The 18420-nt window shown below is 35.4% G+C and overlaps 1 protein-coding gene across 1 annotated transcript in view; it reads right to left on the bottom strand.

Moving 5' to 3' along the window:
• grap2a (GRB2 related adaptor protein 2a) overlaps window positions 1-1523 on the bottom strand; it is a 53786-nt gene extending 52263 nt beyond the window's left edge. The window contains exon 1 of the mRNA XM_022671559.2: window positions 1401-1523. The gene's annotated coding sequence lies outside the window, so the exon portion shown is untranslated. The remainder of the gene's footprint in view (window positions 1-1400) is intronic.
• Window positions 1524-18420: the final 16897 nt, after the last annotated feature.

Genomic DNA, 18420 nt, shown 5'->3' with positions numbered 1-18420 from the left:
AGGCAGCTGGATTTAGGGTGTGTCTGTGTGTCCTTGGTATCGAGAGGGCACAAAAAAATACATCTTGCACCTCACGCCTTGTCATGGGTTGTCACGCCAATTAATCATGGATTTGTTTTGTGCCCTAACTAACATTCAACTACATGTTTATTAAATGCAAATGAACTAAAAGGGGAAAGTAAATGATTCTCTATTAAATATAACCCTACATTCAGCTCTAATCCAATATTTTAGCATTGGGTTTAGGGTTAGATTTTAAGCTTAGGTTAAGGGTAGGGTTAGGGTTAGGTGTAGGGTTAGATTTTAGGGTTGAATAAGGGTTAAGGTTAGGGTTAGGTGTAGGGTTAGATTTTAGGGTTGATCAAGGCTTAAGGTTAGGTGTAGGGTTCGATTTTAGGGTTGATTAAGGCTTAAGGTAAGGGTTAGGTGTAGGGTTAGATTTTAAGCTTAGGTTAAGGTTAGGGTTAGGTGTATGGTTAGATTTTAGGGTTGATTAAGGGTTAAGGTTAGGGTTAGGTGTAGGGTTAGATTTTAAGGGGTTTATTAATGGTTAGGGTTAGGTGTAGGGTTAGATTTTAAGGGGTTTATTAATGGTTAGGGTTAGGTGTAGGGTTAGATTTTAAGGGGTTTATTAATGGTTAGGGTTAGGTGTAGGGTTAGATTTTAGGGTTGATTAAGGGTTAAGGTTAGGGTTAGGTGTAGGGTTAGATTTTAAGGGGTTTATTAATGGTTAGGGTTAGGTGTAGGGTTAGATTTTAAGGGGTTTATTAATGGTTAGGGTTAGGTGTAGGGTTAGATTTTAGGGTTGATTAAGGGTTAAGGTTAGGGTTAGGTGTAGGGTTAGATTTTAGGGTTGATTAAGGGTTAAGGTTAGGGTTAGGTGTAGGGTTAGATTTTAAGGGGTTTATTAATGGTTAGGGTTAGGTGTAGGGTTAGATTTTAAGGGGTTTATTAATGGTTAGGGTTAGGTGTAGGGTTAGATTTTAGGGTTGATTAAGGGTTAAGGTTAGGGTTAGGTGTAGGGTTAGATTTTAGGGTTGATTAAGGGTTAAGGTTAGGGTTAGATGTAGGGTTAAGTTCTATTTTGAATGATTTACATTTAACATAGGGTTAAGTTCAATTTAAAGGACATTCAATTCAGTGTTAGTTGAATGTCAGTTGAGCATCAACAAGGCTGTAAGATGGACCATCCAAGTAAAGTGTGACCCAAATTTCACTAAGAAAAACCTTACTCATGGCACAACTTCAACTGCACAACTAACTCTGATGTTATATTACTCAATTCAGCCAAGTATGTTCACTGTAAATGAACATTTTACTTGTTTTTCATTGCTAACAATAAAACTCCCAAAAAAAAAAACACAGTTCGTCACCTTGCAGGAAAGAGATACAGAACCTACCCTGGTGTTTTTGGGTTCGCAGAGCAATCCGAGCCTTGTTTTTTTTTTTTTGCGTAGCTCCTCTCCAGCCAGCAGCAGCCTCCTTCCTCAAATGTCAGTGCTGTTGAGTTTAGCTTCCTTCCAGGACACGGTATTCAACCCCAGAGCCAAAATGCAGAAGTGAGAGGCAGAACAAGCAAACCATTCAACTTATCTCACCGTCCAACATCAACTTTCAGTGCCTGCTTATACATCAGACTCAATACGTGCTACGGCTATTTTCATAAAAGCATTCTGCCACCGTCTAAATATACCGTTCATATATATATGTATCGATTCACTGCAGGGTTTGGGGGTCTTTTGTGGTTTGTGAGTTTCGGTTGTTGTTATATGTGATGCTAATTCTGTTCATGATGAAATGTTCACATGGTTTACAGTGCAGTAGGGGCTTTCACATGGTATAAGATACTGTACATAAAATTAACAATAAATTAAAACAAACAAAAAAAAAAGCCCTATGATTTACTATTGTAGTGCTGATATCACTTAAGAAGTGTTACAGCTCTGGAAAAAATTAAGAGAGCACTTCAGTTTCTGAATCAGTTTCTCTGATTTTGCTATTTACAGGTTTATGTTTGAGTAAAATTAACATTGTTGCTTTACTCTATAAACTACAGACAACATTTCTCCCAAATTACAAATAGAAATATTCTCATTTAGAGCATTTATTTGCAGAAAATGGGAAATGGATGAAATAACAAAAAAGATGCAGAGCTTTCAGACTTCATTTCAATTCAAAGAAAACAAGATCATATTCATAAAGTTTTAAGAGTCCAGAAATAATAAATATTTGGTGGAATAACCCTGGTTTTTGATCTCAGTTTTCATGCATATTGGCATATTCTGGCATGATCTCCTCCACCAGTCTTACACACTGCTTTTGGATAACTTTATGCTACTCACTCCTGATGCAAAAATTCAAGCAGTTCAGCTTGGTGGTTTGATGGCTTGTGATCATCCATCTCCCTCTTGATTATATTCCAGAGGTTTTCAATTTGGTAAAATCAAAGAGAATCATCATTTTTAGGTGGTCTCTTTTTTCAGAGCTCTATATATAAAAGAACAGTCATATGATAGGCATGTACTTCTCGTACACAAAGAAGCAATAACTCTTATTGTTTATTTGAGAGTAATTACACAAACAAAAAAATAGTTGCACCCACATGGAAGGGTCACATTGCAATTTTATTCAAAAGAAAAATAAAGGTTATGAGAAGCGATAAATTATTAACAATTTACACTGATATGGACAAAATTTATTGTAGTACATATACAGATGTAGTGCCCTATTTTAGTGATCTACAGTACACTGGTCAATTGCGGATCACGCAGCTGGATTTAGGGGCGTGTCAGTTTGTCTTTGGTATTGTGAGGGTGCAAAAAATGTGTGTACTAATTCTCTTAACCAATCATGTGTGTATTTTAAGCTTAACGTGAAATAAACCAATCAATATGACACTTACCATTACCTTTAAGAGGCAGGTGAGCTCTGACTTTGGCACGTTCGTATCTTAACAGCACAGCACTTTTTGCGTCTCAGCAGGGGATACTGATCTGCATGTTCATGCTTTTTTTCACGCATTTAAGAGAACAGCAATATTATTTTATACTTTATTCTGTTTATCGTTGAGTTAAAAGTCAGGTTTGAGCTCTGCACTGCGTCTCTGTGTGTGTGTTTAGTGAGCGGGCTTGTATAGGAATGGACTCTGATGATTGACTGTTGTCTAGGTTCATTTCAGTCAGTGGCGCTCCTATGTTTTCTGCCATCCAAATAGCAACAAGCTATACATTTTCCTGAACACAACTCACTTCCAGACTATCACACCACACCATCAGTGTAGATTTGTTCCTAAGCTCAGACGCTATTTTATTGGTGGGAAAATAGACTGTTGACGGGGTGTTAGATAGCAAAGAGTATATGAATTGTAAATAAATAAATAAATAAATAATTAAAGGTACAGTACAGGCCAAAAGTTTGGACACACCTTCTCATTGAATGCATTTTCTTTATTTTCTAACTATTTACATTGTAGATTCTCACTGAAGGAATCAAAACTATGAATGAACACATGTGGAGTTTTATGTACTTAACAAATAATAAAAAAAAATGAGCTGTCCTCCACAGTCCTCGGACCTGAACCCAATCCAGATGGTTTGGGGTGAGCTGGAGCACAGAGTGAAGAAGGCAAAGGGGCAACAAGTGCTAATAAACACCTCTGGGAACCTCTGGCCACCTCTTGAAGCTCATTGAGAGAATGATGCCAAGAGTGTACAAAGCAGTAATCAGAGCAAAGGGTGGCTATTTTGAAGAAACTAGAAAATAACTTTTTTTTGTTAAGTACATAAAACTCCACATGTGTTCATTCATAGTTTTGATGCTTCAGTGAGAATCTACAATGTAAATAGTCATGAAAATAAAGAAAACGCACTGAAAAAGAGAAGGTGTGTCCAAACTTTTGGCCTGTACTGTATGCTTAAAAAAATGGCTTCTATCTGTTTTTGCAAATTAACTGTTCATATACAGTACCAGTCAAAAGTTTGGACACACCTTATTATTCAATATTTCTATTGGTTTAATATGCTTAATGTTCAATTTGTAAATGAACACTGAAATCATCCAGACTATGAAGGAACACATATGGAATCATGTAGTAAGTTAAAAGTGTTAAATAAACCAAAATACTCTCTATTTAGCATTTAGGTTCTTTTATCTGGGGAGCTGTTAACTTGTGGGTTCTGAGGCTGGTAACTCACTCACTGATGAACTAATCCTGTGCAACAGAGCAAACTCTTGCTCTTCCTTTCCAGGGATGGGGGGTCCTGATAAGAGCCAGTTTCATCATAACATTTTTGATGGTCTCTGCAACTGACTGACCTTCATTTCTTAAAGTCATTTTTTAAAGTCTTTACTTAGTTGATTAATTCCTGCCATTAATTTTTTAATAACATTACTCAAATAGAGCTATTCACTGTATTATTCACCAAATCTACCTCTTCACAACTTTACAGCTGATGCACTTAAACACATTAGGAGAGCAAAAAAATTAAGATATTCCAGGTGACTCTATACCTCATGAAGCTAACTGAGAAAATACCAAGATGTGCAAAACTGCCATTGTAGTAAGCCGGAGTAAGCTATCTAAAATATAAAATATTTCCTTTTTTGTTAATTAAATAATTCCATATGTTTCTCTTCATAGTTTGGATGAAGTTAGTATTGATCTACAGATCCCTTAAATTTAAGGTGTTTCCAAACTGTATACACTGTAAACCCATAAGCTGTTTGAACTCAAATGATTTAAGTCTGTTTTACATAAAATTGGAGATTTCTAAACAATACTCAACTATTTTGAGTTAGTTGAATGTTTGAGAGCACATATACTGTACTATTCAAACTGAGATATTTGAGTTGAACCAACTTACAGTCATATGAAAAAGTTTGGACACCCCTATTAATCTTAATCATTTTTAGTCGCCTGAGGTGTGCTTTTGCTTTTGCTTTTGCATACCTCAGGCGACTCTGTTTGTGGCGTGCTTGCAGAAATGGCTTCTTTCGCATCACTCTCCCATACAGCTTCTCCTTGTGCAAAGTGCACTGTATTGAGACCACTTTTTTTTTTACTGCACATTTTCTGTTAGTACAATAAACCTCATTTCAATCCTGAAATATTACTGTGTCCATCAGTTGTTAGATATATCAAACTGAAATGGCTGTTGCAAACACCCAAATATTTACAACTAAAAATGATTAAGATTAATAGGGGTGCCCAAACTTTTTCATATGACTGTATCATATCTGAGCTTAGTCTGTTGCTATTGGCAGCTTCTTTTCCATTGGCTTCTGTCACAATCTATTTGCATACTGGGTGTGTCCAACAGTTTCCGACAAAACACTCACCATCAGTGTGTAGTGATTCCATCCCCTGGGCTTCCTTAGAAATAAATGAACTTCCCCTTTAGTGGTAATAACTTGATTTTTTATTTAAGTTAACTCAAGTTTTCATCCCCCATTGCTTAAAAAAAACAAATTGACAAACCTTAGAAGCAAGCCTTAAAAAGTGAAGTAAACTGAACTTATCCGGTCTTACAGTATAACTAAAATAAAAAAGTTGTAATAACTTAATGTTTTGAGTTATGCTAACTTAAGTTTTCATTCCCCATTACTTAACTAATTATTAACCCTTGTGTGGTGTTTTTATTTTTCATCAAATGATACTAAAAAAATATTTTTTCTAACTCAAACTCATTGGCTCATGTTTTGTGAAAAACATATATCAAAACACATTTTCGATAAACACACACTGTACACCCCCACCCCCCCCCCCCCTACACATTTATATTACATACAGTATGTTTGGCCAAGGGTTAATAAACATTGCTTCATTTGTAAATTTGAAACTAAACAAATTTTCTACTTATATCTTGAGTTTAATTCATTTTCTTTTACATTTTATTAAAAAACTAATAAAAAGAAATTGAAAAGAAATGTAACATAAGAAAGGTAAAGGGCAAATATTAACCATGTAAGCTGTTTATATTGCTTGCAATTTAGGTGAAGCGAGCATATGTAAAGCATTTTAATGTAAAATTGCTTAATTTTGCTGAATTAAATACAAGTAACAAAGTAAACGAGTAACAAAAATATGAACACCACACAAGGGTTAAGGCAACCAGTTTCCTAATTTTTTTTAAGTAAACTCAACTTATCCAGGCTTACAGTGCACCAGCTTAAAAAGCCTGTGTTAGATTGCAGAGTCAGGCTTCATAAGGAAAATCTGTGAAATTCTTCTTTCTAAGTGAATATGAATAAGGAACCACAGTGGTCGTCTGGTTTCTGTTCTATACCATGATTCATTTCTGAGTATCAGGGTGTCTTTAAGAGAGCTCAGCACTTTCTGTTAGTTGTTAAGTGAAAGGATGGGATAAGGTGCCCTATGTGCTCCAAAAGTCAAATGAAAAGGTTGGAGGAAAACATGGTTTTGACTTTTAAATGAGAGAACATGATGAGCTGTGATTAATAGGACCGGGGCAGGAATTAACGAGGTACACAAGGTCAGATTTAAATTTCAGGTTGACTTTAAAAAAAAAAAAAAATATTAAGATCTGTTTATTTAAAAAAAAAATACATATTAGAGATGATTTCAATAAGAAGGATAAAAAATCAATTGCACTACACACAGCAGAAAAAAATATTTAATGGATATTTAATATGCTAATGATACGTTATGCTTCTCTGTAACACCACATACATAAATTACAAGTTGGTTGTGCTACGCTAATTATAAGGGGCCGGTCAAAACCAAAAACGCCAGGTCCGATTTTTTTCCCCAGTCCAGCCCTGACTGGGTCCTTTAATAAATGGAGATATTTGCTGCTTGTGGCTCTACCTTTTCTGAGTACACACTTCAATGCACTATTCCAACAGGACAATGCTCGACCATATACTGTTGGACTCTAAAGACTGTGTTCCAAAGTCTAGGCTGGAGCCAAGTTAGGCTGCATTTCTTTGGCCACTACATCATAAAAGACTGTTCCAAACTGAAGGATCCTTTATATAATTTAATTTCATGTAAATTTAAGCAACTTTAACTCGGTTTCAAGACTTAAATGTCACACAGAGTAAATAAGTGAACTGAACTTCAGTCAATCCTTTCTTTTAGCAAACTTTACTTCATTTCTGCATACAATATTACCTAATTACAATTACTTAAAGTATACAATATTATTATACATAATTTTAGTTAAAACACACATTCAAATATTTACATAATCTCAAAGATTTATTTTGTAAACAGACCAAGTCTCACCGTCTCCACACATGGATGGCATGTAATACATTATTTTTAGTATACTAAAAATATATAAAGTATACTAAAAATGTATTACATGCCATCCATGTGTGGAGACGGTGAGACTTGGTCTGTTTACAAAATAAATCTTTGAGATTATGTAAATATTTGAATGTGTGTTTTAACTAAAATTATGTACAATAATATTGTATACTTTAAGTAGTTGTAATTAGGTACTATTGTATGCAGAAATGAAGTAAAGTTTGCTAAAAGAAAGAATTGATTTTGCAAAAATAAATGAAGTTTAATTAAAGTAAGGATTGACTGAAGTTTAGTTCACTTATTTACTCTGTCTAACATTTAAGTATTGAAACTGAGTTGAAGTTACTTAAATTTATCTAAAATTAAACTTACTTAAAAAAAGCAAATGCAGGAAGTTGCAAAACCTTTTTTTTAAGTCAATTTTACGCATCATTTTTTTTTTAAGTGTAGTAGTAATTTTGACGGCGCAATGGATGTATTAATCAAAACTATATTGTGTCATGTCCTACACATCTAGAAAACCTGGTGTAATGGTGTGAGGTGCAGTTTTGCACAACTGCAGATCATGCTTAGTTTTCGTTACACTTTGACAGCCTAGTGGTACATTAATAAGGTCCTGCAACCAGTAGCCCTCCTACCTTTTTTAAATACAAACTTCAGTGCACTATTTCAACAAGACAATGCCTGTCCACATACTGCCGTCATCTCAAGAGCTTGTCAAGCTTGATTTTTAGACTACTTTGTTTTAATCAATGAAAATGAAAGTGACCATCAAAACCAGAAAATAAGGAGATTCTCCAGAAGCGAAAGTGACCATGAATGAAAATAACATGAACCTGAGAACGAGAATGACAAAATCTGATGAGGAAACTGATACTGAAAACCATACGAGAGACAGGAGGAGATCAAAATCTGTTATATAACTCATGCCAGTGGTTTTCAACCCAGTGGTCTGTGGCCCACTTACTGATATGGGACTGTTGGCAAAAAAAATAAAAAATCTTCTTATTTTTTGTTTTGCATATTTAGGATGTAACGGATATGGTTTGAAAATTATTTTCTAAAATAAAAGATTAAACTCTTATCATTAAAAAATACAGGAGTTGGACAATGAAACTGAAACACCTGTCATTTTAGTGTGGGAGGTTTCATGGCTAAATTGGAGCAGCCTGGTGTTCAATCTTCATTAATTGCACATTATTGCACCAGTAAGAGCAGAGTGTGAAGGTTCAATTAGCAGGGTAAGAGCACAGTTCTGCTCAAAATATTGCAATGCACACAACATTATGGGTGACATACCAGAGTTCAAAAGAGGACAAATTGTTGGTGCACGTCTTGCTGGAGCATCTGTGACCAAGACAGCAAGTCTTTGTGATGTATCAAGAGCCACGGTATCCAGGGTAATGTCAGCATACCAGCAAGAAGGACCAACCACATCCAACAGGATTAACTGTGGATGCTGTAAGAGGAAGCTGTCTGAAAGGGATGTTCGGGTGCTAACCCGGATTGTATCCAAAAAACATAAAACCACGGCTGATCAAATCACGTCAGAATTCAATGTGCACCTCAACTCTCCTGTTTCCACCAGAACTGTCTGTTGAGAGAATAAATTATTGTCGTCTAAAACCAGGTGTTTCAGTTTTATTGTCCAACCCATGTAGCTGCACCCAGAAAGACGTGTTGAATTGCGGTGCTATTTGTAAGGAAAATAAAAGTTACCAGGAACAATATGATTAAACTGACCGATATGGGCAATAGTTATTAATAAGTGTAACATAACATACCAGAAATCTCAGCATGGAGAGTTACAGAGGTTCCTAATGATGTCCTGCAATAATTTATCCCATAAAGCTTAAACATTCATGTTGTAGATATGAACATGTATGGATATGTAGTGTGTCCAATATCGCCCACACATTTTAAATCAGGGAGAGGTCTGATGATGCAGCTGGCCTTGATAGAGAAGTGTCTACAAGGCAAACTCTTGAGATGACAGCAGTATGTGGACGAGCATTGTCCTGTTGCAATATTGCATTGTCGTGTGTGTTCAGAAAAGGTTGGGCCACTGGTTACCAAACCTCATTAATGTAATTTGTGCTGTCAAATCGCCTGTAATGATAATGTAATGTAATGAGTGTGATGCATAACACATACTGTTGCTTTTGGTACTGACCACAATGTCCCACATACAGATTTATGTGTTGGCCATCTTTAGTAGAGAATCTTTAGAGTTCTACTTTTGTCTTGTTGGAGACTAACAAAAAAAAAACATGTGAGGAGGTGTTGTGGTGAACGCCAAGATTAGCAGTTTGCTACCATGAATTACATTTTTAATCACCTAATAATTTATTGTTCCTGGTAATCTTTTCTTCCTTTACAAATTGCATTGCTATCTAACATCTCTGAGCGTGTCCATGTGTAAAGAGTATATCGTTATATGCTCAAAAGTGGCAACAAAAAGTATGTGAACCCTTTGGAATTACATATGTTTCTGCATATATTTGTGAATTTTAAAATGTAATCTGCTCTCCATCAAAGTCAAGGGTATTGATATTTACTAGTGCATCTCAAAAAAATCGAAAATCATTGAAAAGCTACTTTATTTTAGTAATTCAGTTCAAAATGAAAGCGAAACGCATATATTATATAGATGTATTACACACAGAGCGTGATCTATTTTAAGCGTTTATTTATTTTATTGTTGATGATTGTGAAGCTTACAGCCAATGAAACCCAAAAATCAGTGACTCAGAAAATTAGAATATTATATATAAGACCAATTGGTACTTTTGGCAGTGTGCCAAATCCTGCTGAAAATTGAAATCTGCATCTCCATAAAAGTTGTCAGTAGCAGAGGGAAGCATGAAGGGCTGTAAGATTTTGTGGGAAAACAAAAAAAAACTGCACTGAATTTAGACTTGATAATAAAACACAGTGGATCAACACTATCACTTTGAATTTTGAATGAGTGTGTTCAATAAAGACCATATTTATATATATATATATTTTTTATTATTTTAAGCAATTTGTCAATACTCTTGACTTGGATTAAGATCAGATTATATCTTGGAATTAATTCCAAAGGGTTCACATACTTTTTCTTGTCATTGTATGACCAATAAAAGTTAACATGTTATAAATTCATAAATGAGTGCCACATTTATGTCTTCTAAATAATGATTCAGACCTTCAGTTACCTTTAATTAAAAAAGAAAGATGTTATTCGCAGGTTTTACAGCCAACAAGAAAACGATCCTGCAAATTTGGATTTTTCCTCAGCTTTCAGTTTTGAATTTCTGGATCTCTAGTCTTCAAAATATAGTACATGTCACATCCTGGTCTCGTCTCGTGTCTCTGTGTGTCTTCCCCACGTGACCTATGCTCCCCTGTGTCTCCCGTCTCAGTACCTTTCCACCACTTGTCTCATTTGTAGCTCCGCCCCTTCCCTAGGTGTTTCCAATTATAGTGTGTTTCCTGTTTCTTTAAATAGCCCTCCTCTGCCACTTTGTCTCCGTCGGTCTTTGCACCTTCCCCTGTTGTTTTGTCTCTCTGTGTTTCTCTGCGTTTCATAGCCCTAGTTCTTGCTCCGTGTTTATTTCTTGTTTAGTTTTCTAGTTTCTTGTTTCTTCCTCGTTTCCCCAGTTCCCTGCTTAGTGTTTAGTTCCTTTCTGCTTAGTTTATTTATTATTGTCCAGCCTAGTTTTTCCCTGTCTAGTATTAGCTTCTTGTTTGTTTTCCCTTGTAAATATATATCCCTGCCCTGTTTAGTTTTGTTTATCTTCTTGGTTATTCTTGGTAGTTTCTAGTTTCTTTGTGTTCTTACCTCGTTTGTTTCTTTGTTTATTTACTCCCTGTTTGTTTATCATTAGTACTTCTTGTTTTGCTTAGTTTATGTTCTCTAGTCTTACTGGTTCGTTTTGGTTATTGGTTATTTGTTTATCTAGTTTCATTAATTTGGTTCACTCCCTTGTTCCTTGTATATATCTCCCTGTTCCGGATTTAAGTGTTTACTTGTTTCTTGTTTCTTTGTTACTTGTTATTTATTTATTAAATTATTATTTATTGATTTCACCCTACCTGCACTTGTGTCCGCTTTCCTCGTCACCCTGCCTGGGTATTCCTGACAGTACAGCTAAAATTAGCAAAGCTAAATTTTCAACAATCACTAACTGGGAGTCTATTCAGGATTTTGTAGCTTTTTAATGAGTTATTTGATTTATATGCTCTTATTTGAGTTGTACAGTGTCTGTGTTAAATTTATAGTATGCTATTGTCTGCTCCCTTTTTCCTACCCCTTCCCTGTTGTTAAACATTTGTAAAATAAATATGAAGTTGATCACAAAAAAAAGAAGGCTTTCGAATACAAATCCCAATGTTATTTTAATGTCATGCATATCTTATTTTTGGCGATGGAACTATTAAATATTTTTCAATGTTAATTGTTTTTATCTTTATATATTCTGATAAAAGATAACGTAACACATACAAAAGAAAATCTGGTACCACTTTAAAATAAGACTACCTTTATAAAGGTTAAATAAATAGTTTAAAGGTAGTTTATTAACAGTTACTAATTAGGTTGTGAATGCCTTAAAAATCATTAATAATCAGTTATAACACATACGTAGAAAGGGCAACAGTATAGAGGGCTGTGGGTTCACTATTTGGCAAACAACAGGTCATTGTTCCCCTTTCTACATATGTGTTGTAACTGATTATTAATGATTTTTAAGGTATTTACAACCTAATTAGTAACCATTAATAAACTAATTGTAAACCATTTATAAAGGTAGTCTTATTTTAAAGTGGTACCGAAAATCTAACTCATCTGCAGCAAAACTAATAAAATCCCCTACTATTTACAACCATTAATTGTGGTTGTTTTCAAACTCATTTTAAAGAAAAAAGAGCTTTTCAGTGTCAATCAGAAGTGGCAGCGCTGATGCTCTGGCCTCTGAATATCTGCCGTGGGTGAGCCGAGTTCTTCCAAGCTGTGAAGTCTGTTTCTCACGGCACTGAAAGCTGCTTTGATATCGTTTTTGAGAACCAGCTCTGCAATATCTGTAAGGAAACAGGAGGGAGGGAAAGAAGCTGCTTTACCGTAACTGGAGTTTTCAGATTAGCAGATTACGTTACAGGAAGTATCTGGCAGATTACAGGAGCCAGTGCAGTCTGCACTGCACTTTAACACTTACCTCATGCAGGTCTATCTCCATCAACTCATCACAGTCGGCCCTCAGGGTCGTTGGCGTGCTGCATGTGGGTGCAAGCTTTAATATAAAGGATCAGCAGGTGGAACTGAAATGAAATGTTCTGAGAGATAAAGTAAATTCAGTAAATATATTTTATTCAGTCTTATTCATGGATTTGTTTGGTTGTTTGAAGTATATTAATAAAAGGGTAGTATCACATTAACAAGGCTTTTTAAAAATTTTATAAACATTTGATTAAACATTTGAACCAACTTAAACATAAGAAACAAAAAAAATCATTTTTAATTTTTAAAAAGGTAATGCTAATTAGAGATCTACATTTTTGCCTATATTTTTTTTTTAGTTTACTACATCATTTGAAAACACAAATTGTGTTTAACACTATGTCAGAATTGATATTGACATTGATTAATGGACCAATATATATTTTCCAAAATGACTAAAATGACTAAAATAAACTCTTTTTATAATGACTTCCATTGCAAGTCAAGAATATTTTGTATCTTTTCTGTAAACATGCTGTTTTAAAGATTGTTTTTCATTGGATGGTGATTCTTAGCAAAATATGTATTAATAATACTGATATTATTAATGAGTGGGTAATTATAATATTTAATGAGTGGGTATAATATTCTGAGTGGGTAATTACTACTCCATAACTGCTCATTTCCTTATCTTATTTCTTAGGGATTAATATAACTTCATTTAATTTTGAATTTTATTTGAAACTAACTTAACATTTAAATAATAAAAAAAAAAAATCAACCTTTGTCTTCATTTTTGACATTTTCTTACTTTCTGACATAATGTGATTCTGGACAATTTTGATTTCAGTCAGTTTGAAATGCTCCAAAATAAACTAAAATTAGAATTAAAATAAATTCAAATTGTATTTGTTATTATAAGCCTCTGCCTCCAGCAACATATAACAAGACACAGATGTTTAACCATAAATCCAGGACACTACAAACATTACAACCAAGTAAACAGTACAACAATTAATAAAATAATGTAAACAAAATAGATACATTATGAAATATAATATGCACACAAATGTGAGTATAAATATAAGTCAGTTAACAGCTGTGCTGAAGTTGTCAAGAGTTGTTTCCTATTCTTGCTCCTATTAATCTATTTGAGAGCATCAGTTGTAAAGTAGTGAAGAGGTAGAGTTACAGGTATACAGTGAATAGTGAATATTTGAGTAATGTTCTAATCCAGATTATGGCATGAACTACTCAACTAAATAAAGAAGGTCAGAAAAAAAAGTAAAAAAAATATAGATCTTTAAAAAGAAAAAACAGCATCAATTGTGTGCAGAAAATAGCTCGAATTTTAATCAGTTGATTTGGAATTGAAACTATTTTTCATTCTTTTTTTAAACGTTTTACTGATAATTTACCAAGTTTATCATTAATTTAGAAGCATGATGATTAAAAGCATGGTGGCTTCTATTCACAGACACATTGGATTGTTTATTAAGACCCATTTCTGCTTAACTTTTACCTCAGTTTAGTTCAAAAATATGAGAAATATTAAGTGAAATCAAAGTAAAATTAAGGTGTGGTTACTCCAGGATGATGGGTGACACAGATTTTTTTTTTTAAATAGCTAAATAAATCATTGAAATATCTACATTATTTAAAAACATCTTCAAAACTTCAAAACACAATGATATACTTAAAATAGTGTCATTTAATCACATAAGAAAAAAAAATCCACCCCAATATTAAGTAAAAATGTATAAAACGGACAAAAATGTCTTTAAAGTTCTTTAAAGTGCTTCAAAAAGTAAGATTTTTCTCGATGTGTAATAATCATGTGTCCATTCAGAGTTTTTTTGATAAATTTATTTTTATAATCTGTTTATATGACGTTGCTGTAGACACAATTTACATGATTAATACTGATCCTTCTATAATATAAAATCATTTATGTAACTGTATTAATGGTGGTTTAACATAGATATATGTAAAAACACATATTAGTTGTAAAACATACACAAATTCAGGATCTGATTAGCGTAACTGCAAAACCCACTGAAAGTGTGTGCTTGCATCTGCAGATAAACCATACTTCCTGTTTATGCTAACTAGAAACAACACACCCAACTCCTACCTGACGCACACAAATATACATACACACACATATAAGCAAACATATGGCTTAAACATATCATTTTATTATGAATATGATCATTTGATATTTTATGTTACTTGTGTTGACTGTTAGCATACAATGCTAACAACAGCTGGTTTGTGTGAAAAAAACAGAGGCTAGAAATGTTCTATGCCAGGGGTGTCCAAACTACGGCCCGCCGGCCATTTGCGGCCCGTTTCCTTTCTTGGAGCGGCCCGCGAGGTATTTTAGAAATAGAATGAAAGTTGGCCTGCTGTTAAGCTGGTTTTTATAATATGAGATTCAAAGTTTGAACGCTAGGTGTCAGAAACGGGCCAAAGAGTCTAAAAGCGGAGAGAGTGCGCATTTCTAGCGCAGAAAAACGGGGCAAAAGAGTTTAAAAGCGGAGAGAGTGCACATTTCTAGCGCAGAAAATGGGCTAAAGAGTCTAAAAGCGGAGAGAATGCGCATTTCTAGTGCAGAAAAACGAGCCAAAGAGTCTAAAAGCGAGGAAGGCGCGCATTTCTAGTGCAGAAAACCGGGCAAAGAGTCTAAAAGCGGAGAGAGTGCGCATTTCTAGCGCAGAAAAACGAGCCAAAGAGTCTAAAAGCGAGGAAGGCGCGCATTTCTAGTGCAGAAAACCGGGCAAAGAGTCTAAAAGCGGAGAGAATGCGCATTTCTAGCGCAGAAAAACGAGCCAAAGAGTCTAAAAGCGAGGAAGGCGCGCATTTCTAGTGCAGAAAACCGGGCAAAGAGTCTAAAAGCGAGGAAGGCGCACATTTCTAGAGCAGAAAAACGGGCCAAAGAGTCTAAAAGTTGCCGTAATCAAGGAGTTTAATATTAAGAGACATCATGAAATTAAACATCAATTTGAAAAATCTTAGTTTACACAACACTGTCAAAGATAAAGATAGTAAGTCAAGTAAAATGGTGTGTAAATGAAATAATCAGAAAAAAGTATTATTTAAAGTGGTATATTTAATTATTTGTTTTATTACAGAGTGTGGCCCGTGACTTCAAATATATTTCTCCTTCTGGCCCCCAACAAAAAAAGTTTGGACACCCCTGCACTATGCTTTAAAGAAAGCCAAAAAACACTTAAAAATCACCTACTTGGGGAAATATCAATGAAAACCAGTGATTTCTCATCACCAAAAACACCTTTTCTCACCTTTTGAGCATTTAGCGCACACACTGCTCTCAGGTTTAGTCAGGTAAGCCTCCTCTGCTTTTATAAGAGTGACGCATCTCCGTTCTCAGTCATTTCTGCACTAGCTGCACTACACCAGCGGCGGAAATGAAGCGTTCTGCACCACATCACTGAACCGAGCGGCTCATATCTGACGAGCAGACGGGCTAAAACAAGCACCGCAAAAGCCACACCAGTTATAGATGATACAGTACATCAGACAGACTTTATTAGACACCCTATGCGTGTGATTGATCAGCTTCTGGCCAGAGCCAAGGCCACTGATGACCACATTTCATTTAGAGAGTGGACTATTCTCAACATAGCAGAGATACAGATATGGTAACCTGTGGTCCAGGTGTATTGGTGGTGCTACTGAGGTTGTTGAACCACTGCTATGATTGAGAGTGGGTCCAACATCTAAGCACATTGAACCAGTGAACAGTGGCTCTGTGGTCAGAATTTGGCTGCTGATCACAAACTGTGTATCAATAGATGCTCTTTGCTACCTTACACTCCGTGAACTATCTATTTTCATGCCTTCCACTCACGCTGTTAAAGGAGAACTCCGATGTAAAATAGATTTTGGGTGTAGTAAAACACGATAACAGTACTTACCTTTGGTGAAAAGCACACCTATGTTCTCTCACAGCGTTGAGAGATCCAGAAATTTTAACAGTTTATCCAAACACCCTTCAGACTTGGTAACATGGGGCATAATTTGCCCCGATAAATCGCTTTAAGCTCCACACCTCCTTGCTAGAACCCAGAGAGCCCTGACATCTAAAACGAGGCATTAATAACTAAAAAAGTGCACTAGAAGCTTATTAAAAGTCACTGTTTATATCCTTTAATGCTAGCTTCAGCTCTGTGTGCCGCCATTACTGAACTGATAATAAGAGACATATGTACAGTCATATGAAAAAGTTTGGGCACGCCTATTGATCTTAATCATTTTTAGTTCTAAATATTTGGGTGTTTGCAACAGCCATTTCAGTTTGATATATCTAATAACTGATGGACACAGTAATATTTCAGGATTGAAATGAGGTATATTGTACTAACAGAAAATGTGCAATATGCATTCAACCAAAATTTGACCGGTGCAAAAGTATGGGCACCCTTATCATTTTATTGATTTGAATACTCCTAACTACTTTTTACTGACTTACTGAAGCACACAATTGGTTTGGTAACCTCATTGAGCTTTGAACTTCATAGCCAGGTGTATCCAATCATGAGAAAAGGTATTTAAGGTGGCCAATTGCAAGTTGTTCTTCTATTTGAATCTCCTCTGAAGAGTGGCATCATGGGCTCATCAAAACAACTCTCAAATGATCTAAAAACAAAGATTGTTCAACATAGTTGTTCAGGGGAAGTATACAAAAAGTTGTCTCAGAGATTTAACCTGTCAGTTTCCACTGTGAGGAACATAGTAAGGAAATGGAAGAGCACAGGGACAGTTCTTGTTAAGCCCAGAAGTTTCAGGCCAAGAAAAATATCAGAAAGGCAGAGAAGAAGAATGGTGAGAACAGTCAAGGACAATCCACAGACCACCTCCAAAGAGCTGCAGCATCATCTTGCTGCAGATGGTGTCACTGTGCATCGGTCAACAATACAGCGCACTTTGCACAAGGAGAAGCTGTATGGGAGAGTGATGCGAAAGAAGCCATTTCTGCAAACACGCCACAAACAGAGTCGCCTGAGGTATGCTTTTAGAAATGGCTTCTTTCGTAAACTGATGCGGTAACACCATTGCTGTTCCTGACAAATGAACATATTAGGAGGGTTAAAAATGCGCTAGTCCCTCATTTGTAGGTCCCTCAGAATTCTACTGTGTTACCCACAATACAGTCCTTTTAATTCAGTAACTTCACAGCAGTATATAATAATAGCAGTGCAGTGTTCTATACAGCAGCATGTATCAGTATTTATCTGTAGCAGTCTGGCAGAAATCAATAAACACTATACTCCTCTCAGATTAAAAGATGAGGAAGTGTGAGGTAGTGGAATGTGGGGAGTGTGAAGAGCGGGAGCTGAAGAAATGTGTTTTCCCTCACTCATTCATCGACCTGCACCTTCCCCCACCGCACCCCCCCCATGCGCTTACATGTGCTGCTTCTGCACTGAGGCCTATGAGATAATTTCCTGAATATACATCCGACGACAGGAGAGAGAGAGAGAGAGAAAAAAGAGAGAGAGAGAGAGTGAGAGACATAGAGAGAGAGAGAGAGAGAGAGAAAGAGAAAAAGAGAAAGAGAGAGAGAGAGGATGCAGCAGGGCCTTCTGCTCTGTAAGATAGTACCTTCATCTGTAATGTCGGGAGGAAAATGGAACATTAATATGAAACCTTTGCCAAAAATCTAATTTACACATTTCCTCCATTTTCAAATCGCACTTCATCAGCCAAAACATTAAGCATTAAGCAACACTGGCAGTTCAAAATGCTGACATGTTGTTTATTTATATGTATACATTTGAGTAAAATTGTTGTTTTATTCCATAAACTACCGATGATATTTCTCCCAAATTCCAAATGAAAACATTATCATTTAGAGTAATTATCTGCAGAAAATGAGAAATGACTGAAATAACAAAAAAGATGCAGAGCTTTCAGACCTCAAATAATG

The sequence above is a fragment of the Astyanax mexicanus genome, chromosome 19 (assembly GCF_023375975.1).
Source record: "Astyanax mexicanus isolate ESR-SI-001 chromosome 19, AstMex3_surface, whole genome shotgun sequence".
In the NCBI taxonomy this organism is placed as follows: domain Eukaryota; kingdom Metazoa; phylum Chordata; class Actinopteri; order Characiformes; family Acestrorhamphidae; genus Astyanax; species Astyanax mexicanus.
The sequence above is the reverse complement of the archived record's forward strand: the minus strand, read 5'-3'. Positions and strand labels throughout refer to the sequence as shown.